The 9,252-nt window shown below is 37.7% G+C and overlaps 1 non-coding gene across 1 annotated transcript; it reads left to right on the top strand.

Moving 5' to 3' along the window:
- Window positions 1-3,586: 3,586 nt before the first annotated feature.
- Window positions 3,587-3,804, top strand: LOC139725736 (small nucleolar RNA U3). Its single transcript, XR_011710566.1, has one exon. It is a non-coding gene; the product is annotated as a small nucleolar RNA U3 (small nucleolar RNA).
- Window positions 3,805-9,252: the final 5,448 nt, after the last annotated feature.

The following is a 9,252-nucleotide window of genomic DNA, read 5'->3' as shown; positions in this document are numbered from 1 at the left end:
TTAATATTCAAAAGCGCACCAACTCGTCATTAATGGTGAATCTGACGACTTGATAAAGAGTTGTTTCCATTCGTTGGACATCGGCGTCAACATGGCGGAGTATTATTATAAGGCCAAGAAGATCCTTGGAGCACGCCATTGACCATATATGGCAATATTATTGAACTTGGAATCAGTTTAGTCCAGGAATAGACCAACCTAGGTATAAGGTAGTAATGTACATACAGGACAGACGGACTGATTCACTGGACTCGAGTCAAAACTTTTAGTTTGCAAAAGTTTTCTTCTTTTTTTTCGCAGTCTGTCTATATATTAATCGTCTTATGCGGTTTGTTCCACTTCCTTCCCATACCCATTATCCTCTTCTTCTCCTCCTCCCCTGCGATGACCCACCTTCCTAGTTCTCACAGTTTTTCAGACATGTCAAAAATGAGATCGCCGAACCCACGTCCTCGACTCAAGGCCTTATCGTTCATCCGGACACTGCCTTTCTCAGTCTGAAAAGTGCTTCCGGATTACGCTTGACGTATGGTGCACAGGATAAGTAGGCCCTTCTTGGCAAGTTACGAGCGATGTTATGTCATCCAACATTATTTTAATTCACATTTTTAGTTAAAAGAATAAAACGACAAAAATACTACAGTATGGAAAATGATTTTGTGAAGAAGCACACGACACGAAATCAATTCATTGCTAAATATCCCTGGTCGTGGTGGTGTAAGATTTGCTATGCAGTCTTGTCGAATCCCAGGCAACGGAAGAGTATCGCATAATGCGCTTCCCAACGTGAGAGGGCGATGTTTAGAGTTGATTACAACGCCATGTGATAGAAATTCAGCGTGCATCGCGGCGGCGGACTAGACGATGTCATATAGGCGGTAACAGCAGTACATGTACCTGGCTATATACGCCATCCTAATGCTTATTCCACCCAGGAAACAATTCGCACACAACTCTTCAACTCTAAATCTTCATTTTAGAACCAACTAATGGAAAAAAATAAATAGAGATTCGTTTCTTCGAAAGAGATGACCGTCGAGAACGGAAAGTCGTGTGACTCGTGTCATCATCGAGGAAATGGATTAAAGTGATTCACTGGTTTATTGGGTATTCCTCCTGTCTAGATTATGTTTCTACCATACATTTAATAGCATTGATAAATCAAAGAATTAATAGAAGAAGAAATTGATCGATTACATTACATCAAACAGATGAGAGGAGTACCCCAGTGGAGAATGGATATATCCTAGGGGTTATATACTCGAACCACCTTATATACTCGTATGTATAATCTCATTGGTTCCTATAGACAGATAGTGAATACGATACGTATTATGCACACATACACACCTAAAGATGTACTTACATTGAAACAAATATAGACAGGCATAATCCACAGGCATATACACATATTGTGCACAATACAGGACTAACAGGAGTATTCTTTTGCCCCATTTGTTTCCTTTTTCAAAGTGCGTTCACCTTTCAAGTTTTCATCCACATCATATACTAATATTCAACGAGTTTCATCTATCTCTCTATTCCAACACTTTCGCTTCTTCCCCCCCCCCCTCCCGTTTTTAGATCGGCAGCAAGAAAACAAAACAAGAGTGTCATATATTCTCGGATTTCCTCAGGTCCTAAAAAAGGCTTATCATTGTCTTGAAAACGAAACGTTGAACGGATACTATTTAAAGTAATCTCGCGATAAACTATAAACGATTATAGTTCTGACACGAGTCGCCTCGCTCCGTTTATCGAGCAATGTGATAGCAGCAGCAGTGATGATTAACAGCTGCTGTAGATACGAAAACGCGATTAGCTCGTCTTCCCGCATTACTGCCTGAACTTCGAAAGCGATTTTTTTTGTGTGTATCTCAAATGGACAAGAATTGAGTCAACTCTATAAGCGATGATATATATTAATATATATATATATATATATATATATATATATATATATATATATATACATATATATATATTTATATATATATATATATATATAGACATATATATATATTTTATATATATATATATATATATATATATATATATATATATATATATATATATATATCAAAGCCATCAAAGCATCAACAGATGCCTACGTCCTCCCATCAAGAAAGGTTCTATTGCTATTATGAAGCATAAACCAAAATTTGTTAGTGTCTCTCGAATATCTTATGTAGGCCAAAAAAAAAAAAAAAAAAAATCAAATCTTTATTCCGAGGGTGATTAAGCTCGAAATAACTCAGAATGGTAGCACAGAAACCTATCAGTATTATAGTGTCAACAGTAGGAAATAAAGAAATCATGACAACATAATATCGAGAATATACACTCGTGCGTATACTAACAAAGGTGTAGGTACGTGGGACTAGCTGATATAGCGGTGCCAAACAGCATAAAAAGGGCATGCTTTGCTAAAAACATGGTTGGACACGGAAATATAAAAAGAAATCGATTACATAATGATTTATATGCTTTTGTTCATACGCTTTTTGGAGGGGGTAGGATATAGCAGAGGCACTTAGCCTGATGAATGATTTACTGCTCCTTGGGATCGCCACCGGGATCTCCACTCGGACATTGTAGTGAGTATTCGTGTCATTACTGAAACAATTTCAGGCAGTTGTAATTTGTTGGGCTGGCAACATTCATGTATTTTCATTGCCGTTGAATGGATAGTAACTATCATTGTCGCATGGAATGATAACAACCACACGTTCACACACAAGCCGCGCTACTGTAGTGCACAGACTTACGTGTATTTTGACAATACTCCTGGCTGTAGTCTTACTTTCCGTACCTCAATAACCACAGTGCATGTGTTTGCTTTGTTGTTCGCGTACTTTGTCATGCTCTGATGTACACTGACAGGCGACAATCGCTTCAGAGAGATCGGACTCTGAACGCTGTTGACACTGCCATAGTCAATACTACACTGTTGCTTGTTGAGTTTTACCTAATTATATAGTTTGTAAAGCACAACACTCTCGCATATATAATTTGTGTAATTGATTTCTCACGAGTTCATTTACAATATTGCAATGAACCTTGAACGAGAGAAAGAACAAAGAAATGTATGATAGACTAAAGCACTTCATCAAATTTTGTTCTGCTAAGCCCGCTATACAAGTGTTTGCTGCACGAAAAAATGCGGCTTCCTCCGTAAGACTACTGACATCAAACGGCATGCACGTGGTCGTACAGCGCTGCACGTCTCGTACAGTTGCATGCTCGCACACAAAACGTACGAACGAACTCTGCATATTTCGTGAAGAAACTCCTGGTTAACAAGACTATATCTCATGTATATTCATATTATGTTCTGCTACCTCTCGATACCGGCTCGAGTTACATAAAATTCCACTTTACCCCTTCCCTGGTGGCCCCTTTCACAATCCAACACTACCCCCTTCACATAATTTCAGTGCATCAAGGATTCACGTGGAAAAAAAACTGTGACCTGTTGTATAAACACATTTTAGAAGCGATAGTTTGCGGGTTGAGATAACTTTATAACCTCGCCATGAAGTGAAATGAATAAATATATCACTTGCATAACGCGCAATAATCATTTAAGATCATACTTTTAGGGATCATTTCTATAGTATGCATCTCTCTTTTTTACCATAAAAAGAGTCCCACTGAAATGCCACGATGAGGAGCAGAAGCGTTTCCCTCTGAGCGCGAAGCGGACATCGAGTGATATCATTCCGATATCCTGCTCGTTGTCATTGATGACCGTTCCTCCTCTCCTTCGGGGGAAGAGGAGGAGGGAAACGCAATCTGAGTGGTATATTTTTATTACTAAATGCAAAGAAAGAAATATAATCGTAGCAACACAAGTCTGGCTACCACATTATTTATATTTTTTTAATACTAGAATTTATTTTACTCATTTATTAAAGAAGCGTAATTGTAGCAAGACACATCTGGCTACCTCATAGTCTGAGAGCTGGCTGCTGGTCAATTTACCCCATCAAGCCCATAAGGTTTGACCCCTGAGAGTTGCTGGGGCCACCCTCCTCATTAAAAAAATGCCCGTCAGCCTGGTCCCTGAGGGCGGGTTCGGCCCCCAGGGACCCCCCGAAAAGGCCCTCCGGCGGGTGTAATTTACCCCATGGAGCCCATGGACCAAACTTGGCTTATATGAATGTCCTATGGGTGTACATAATCAAAATATAAAAACTGACAAAATATCTGGTCGGGAAAGGGGTTGCCAGACCGCTTGTTTGCAGGCATAAAACCTTGTTTTTGGTCAAGGAGTCTGCGCCAAGACTACACTGTCCCATAGGCCCTGTACTGTAGCGTCTCCCAACAGACTGACGGACAGTGCCAGTTAGTGCATGTAGTAGTCTTGGCGCAGACTCCTTTACGCCCAACAAGGGTTTGTGCCTGCAAACTACCCGTTATACCCTGGGACCCAGGGTAGTTTGCATGCACAAATTGACCACACACACACCCACACCCACACACACACCCACACACACACCCACCCACACACACACACACACACACACACACATTCACACATGACTCTATGTATACTAAGAATACCGTAACACAAAACATGACCAGTGGTTTCTCCATACAGCCATGATACCTTGCACGTACATACCTATAATTATTATGTTCATAACTTTTGAATGTTTTACATCGATACTATCAGTGAACCTTCAAGCAGGAACACTGAAGAGATTTTGAAATTTGTGTGAAATTGTATTCTGTTTTACTGGCCACACAACCTGCTTACCCTTTATTATGTATCCACCATATAAGACAAATATATATATATACATATATATATATTTGGAAAATGCTGAAATAAACCCTTTGTTGTGAGTAGACTTCAGTTTCTCAAATCATGCATTATACTGTATGATAGACTAAAATGTGAAATTATGTTTTATATTATATGAAATAAATTCATGCCAAATACTGGTCAGTTCAGGAATCATAAGACTGCAACTGAAACATGTGCAATGCCTAGGCCTACATTATACGTAATTTATGTAAGCTTTAGTCTTCCATAGAGTGTGATGCATGGTTTGATGTGTAATTGCCATGGTTTTGAATGACAACTAAATCATAAATATGAACTAGGACCTGCATTGTAACTGTATATGGTATGTGACACCCTGGAAGTATTATCTTTTTTTTTTGGGGGGGGGGGAGGGGGATAGACAAAGTATCTCAATGAGGAGTTGACAAAAATTCTAATATAAAAGAGAACACAACATGTAAATGCTCTCAACGTGCATGCTATTGTTAAAGAAAAGAAATTAAGCTAACATTTCATTTAGCTGGTAATTTTATGTTTCACGTTGTGTGTATATGTCCCGGGTTAGATGCGCTCTTTGCAGTGTGTGACACCGTAGGTTGAGTTTTGTTTGTGTGGGGCTGGGGAACTGAAGATGAAGTACAGTGTATCTCCAGAAATAAGGAGTTGACAAAACTGCTGATATAAAGAGACCACAAGACCAAGTTAATACTTTCAGCCTATATGCTATATAAAAAGAGAGCTATCATGTTTCAACTTGGTGTGTACTGGTCACGGTCATTGGCAGTGTTTGCAGTATGTGACACCATTTGTGTGGGGCTGGGAACTATTATAAATAAAGTATATCTCCAGAAATAAGAAGATGACCCCCCCAAAAAAAAAGCGCTGAAGAGATGAAGAGAACACAAGATCAAAGTAAATGCTCTTGGCCTGTTTATTTCCATTACAGAAAGTTAGCATTCTATTGTGAAGCTTGTTATTTGAGGTTCCAATGAAGAAATACATGTATATAGAACACCGTAATTACATGTTCATTAGTATTATAGATATGCAGATATTTGTCCAAAACTATGAGGTGACATGCACTACTGAGTATGAAAATTGATCAATATCATTTCCAAAACCATTAAGCTCCTTCCTTATGTTATGCAGTTTATTGTGATTTGGAATTTATTAGAGTCAAATAAAGGAAATGTTGGCATGGATGCTGTAATCCTTGCCTATTTTATACATCAAAGGGTGGTTTTTATCAGCCAAAAACACAAAAAGTTATTAGTTTGAGGTTTTCAAAGGAATCTTATATTAGGATTGAGACTTGTTATTTGTATCTAAAAGAGGATATCAAGCAGGAGAAAAAGAAGTAATCCAAGCTACATCCCACTTGTTGACATAAACTTTATTAGAGTTATGTTTAATGCACGGTTGATGAAAATGTTTACTTAACTGTGTTATACAACTGGCCTTTAGCGCTGTTGTGGTTGGTCTTAAACTGAAGTTTACTCACAACAAAGGTTTTTCAGCATTTTCTGAAAAGCTCTATTTGAGTCTCATAAGGTGAATACATCATACAGAAAGAGTAGGCTGTGTGGCCAATAAAACCTAATACAACTTCACACAAATTTCAAATTTCTTCAGTGTTCCTTAAAGGTGTATTGATAGTATCCATGTAAAACATTCAAAAGGTATGAACATCTTATAGGTTTGACATTTATTATGTGCAAGGTATTATGGCTGCATTAATGAGAAACCTATTAATTGTAACATGTTTGGTGTTATGGTATATACAGTTGTACATAGAGTCATGTGTAAACATAATTGTGTGTGTATGTGTGTGTGTGCGTGTGTGTGTGTGTGTGTGTGTGTGTGTGTGTGTGTGTGTATGTGTGTGTGTGGGGGGTGGGTGTGTGTGTGGTCAATTTATGCATGCAAACTACCCTGGGTCCCAGGGTATAATGGGTAGTTTTCAGGCAATAACCCTTGTTGGGCGTAAAGGAGTCTGCGCCAAGACTACTACATGCACTAACTGGCACTGTCTGTCAGCCTGTTGGGAGACGCTACAGTACAGGGCCTATGGGACAGTGTAGTCTTGGCGCAGACTCCTTGACCAAAAACAAGGTTTTATGCCTGCAAACAAGCGGTCTGGCAACCCCTTTCCCGACCAGATATTTTGTCAGTTTTTATATTTTGATTATGTACACCCATAGGACATTCATATAGGCCAAGTTTGGTCCATGGGCTCCATGGGGTAAATTACACCCGCCGGAGGGCCTTTTCGGGGGGTCCCTGGGGGCCGAACCCGCCCTCAGGGACCAGGCTGACGGGCATTTTTTTAATGAGGAGGGTGGCCCCAGCAACTCTCAGGGGTCAAACCTTTTGGGCTTGATGGGGTGAATTGACCAGCAGCCAGCTCTCAGACTATCATTATTTTGTATTTATTTATCTATTTGTTCATTTATTTATTTATTTATTTATTTATTCATTTACTTATTTATTTATCTATCTATTTATTCATTCGTTTATTTATTATTTCTATTCATGTATCACTCACAAAGTTTAAGACCCCAGTATTTGGTTTGAATGCTGAATTTATAGATTAATTATATGAAAATATTAATGTGGGATATCCATGCTTCTTCCAAATGCAACTTCCTCAAATTGTTACTAGTGAATATCATGGACTCAATTCAAATGTTCGTTCATGGGGGGGGGGGGCAAATATTGCATTATGCATAAAGCTAAACCCATTTATTTTTTAAAATCTTGTGAGTGGGGTATGCACCTATATTCCTGGGCATACTTTTAAATTAAGTATGGATCTTCTTCTCCTTCCTATCTGTAAAGAATTCAAAAGATTTGAATGTTCTATATGTATACTAGTATGTATATTATTTGTAGAAAGCTAGAATTGTTTCTGTATTGTATCATACTGTTTCGATAATTATGAATATGTGTTTATTGTCCATGCAGGGCCTCCACAAACAACAGTATTAAACTCACTGATGGAGCGAACCTGTGTAAACAAGACTAATAAATAAATAAAGATCAAATAAATAGGTAGGTAGATAAATAGATGAATGAAAATATGAACGAATGAATACATAAACAAATAAGATGATTAATTAAATCAAAAAATTGTTACAAATAATCATCTCTGACAAATATCATGTATCACAATAACTATTGTAATTATATTAAATAAATAAATAAATAAATAAGATGATTAATTAATCAAAAATTGATACATATGTATAATCATCTCAGACAAATATCATGTATCATGATAACTAGTGTAATTCCATAGTGGGGAAAATGTCCCTTGTACAGTCTTTGTAATCTTTGGATCTTGATGGATTGGAGAAAACTGACAAGGTGATAGAAACAAAAACAAGCTCCCATTAATAGCACCGAGACTGCAAGCAGTTGCTAAATATCATTCTTATATGCATGTGTAATGCATATTTAATGAGTTAAATTTTCTTGGTGTTCTTGTGTCCATCCCTTTTTGCACAATCTGATCTTTGGCCCTTCTATTCACTGTGGCCCTTAACCTGAGTCATCAAAATGAGTTGGACTTTCTCTGTACATTCAGTGCTCTTTCAGGTAATTGCCTACAATGTATTTAACATTTCAAAGGAACGACACTGCATTATAGCATGGACCCTACCAGTAGGGTCCATGATTATAGAAATATCATTCAGAGGTGTCTGTTGTGCTCAGAAAGAAATTAGATGCTTCAGGATAACTTGTCAAAAAAAAAATTTTTTTTTCACTTATCTGTGAGTGACTTGCTGCAAGTCATTGGTAGGTGGAAATTATAGAGTGCCTTGAATACAGGCTAGCACAGAGATGGCTATGGATGCTGACAGACTGTGACAGCACACTTATGATTTTACATTAATTACTCTCGCACAATTTCCCACATCAAAGTACTACCAAAAATTTGTGATAATTCTTTCCAAGCATGTACATGACATGTATACATGTACTGTAAAACCAGGAATGTTTGAGTGCATTTCAATATCATGAGAGCCAAGATTTGCGAAATTAAAATGCACACAAAAGTTCTTGTCGACACTATACGCACTGAATGCCTGCGGCAATTCACGAAAAAATTCAGTTTGCAAAAAAGGCCTCTGGCTCTAATTCACGAAAATTTCACACTGCGAAAATATCTTGCTTTACATTATAAGGTAATAATGCACACGTCAATGAAAACAAAATTGCTGTGTACTTTGAATATATATTTGGCACCACATTGATAAACAAGAAGAAATCATTGGAAATCTTAAAGCCAAACATAGGTGAAGAAACAAATTATGTTGTACACAAGTAATCCACATCTGAATCAACTTTGTTATTACAAGCAGCACACAGTTTCCTGATACACTGTAGACAATACCAGTACTGTCTAGGGAAAGTTCACTGATTCATCCAAGTATGTATATATTTTGTATTTTCAAGTT

The sequence above is a fragment of the Diadema antillarum genome, unplaced genomic scaffold (genome assembly GCF_040938485.1).
Source record: "Diadema antillarum isolate AM-2024a unplaced genomic scaffold, OU_Dant_1.0 seq00000057_RagTag, whole genome shotgun sequence".
Lineage (NCBI taxonomy): Eukaryota > Metazoa > Echinodermata > Echinoidea > Diadematoida > Diadematidae > Diadema > Diadema antillarum.
Note: the sequence above shows the minus strand (reverse complement) of the source record. Positions and strands in the feature narration are given on the sequence as shown.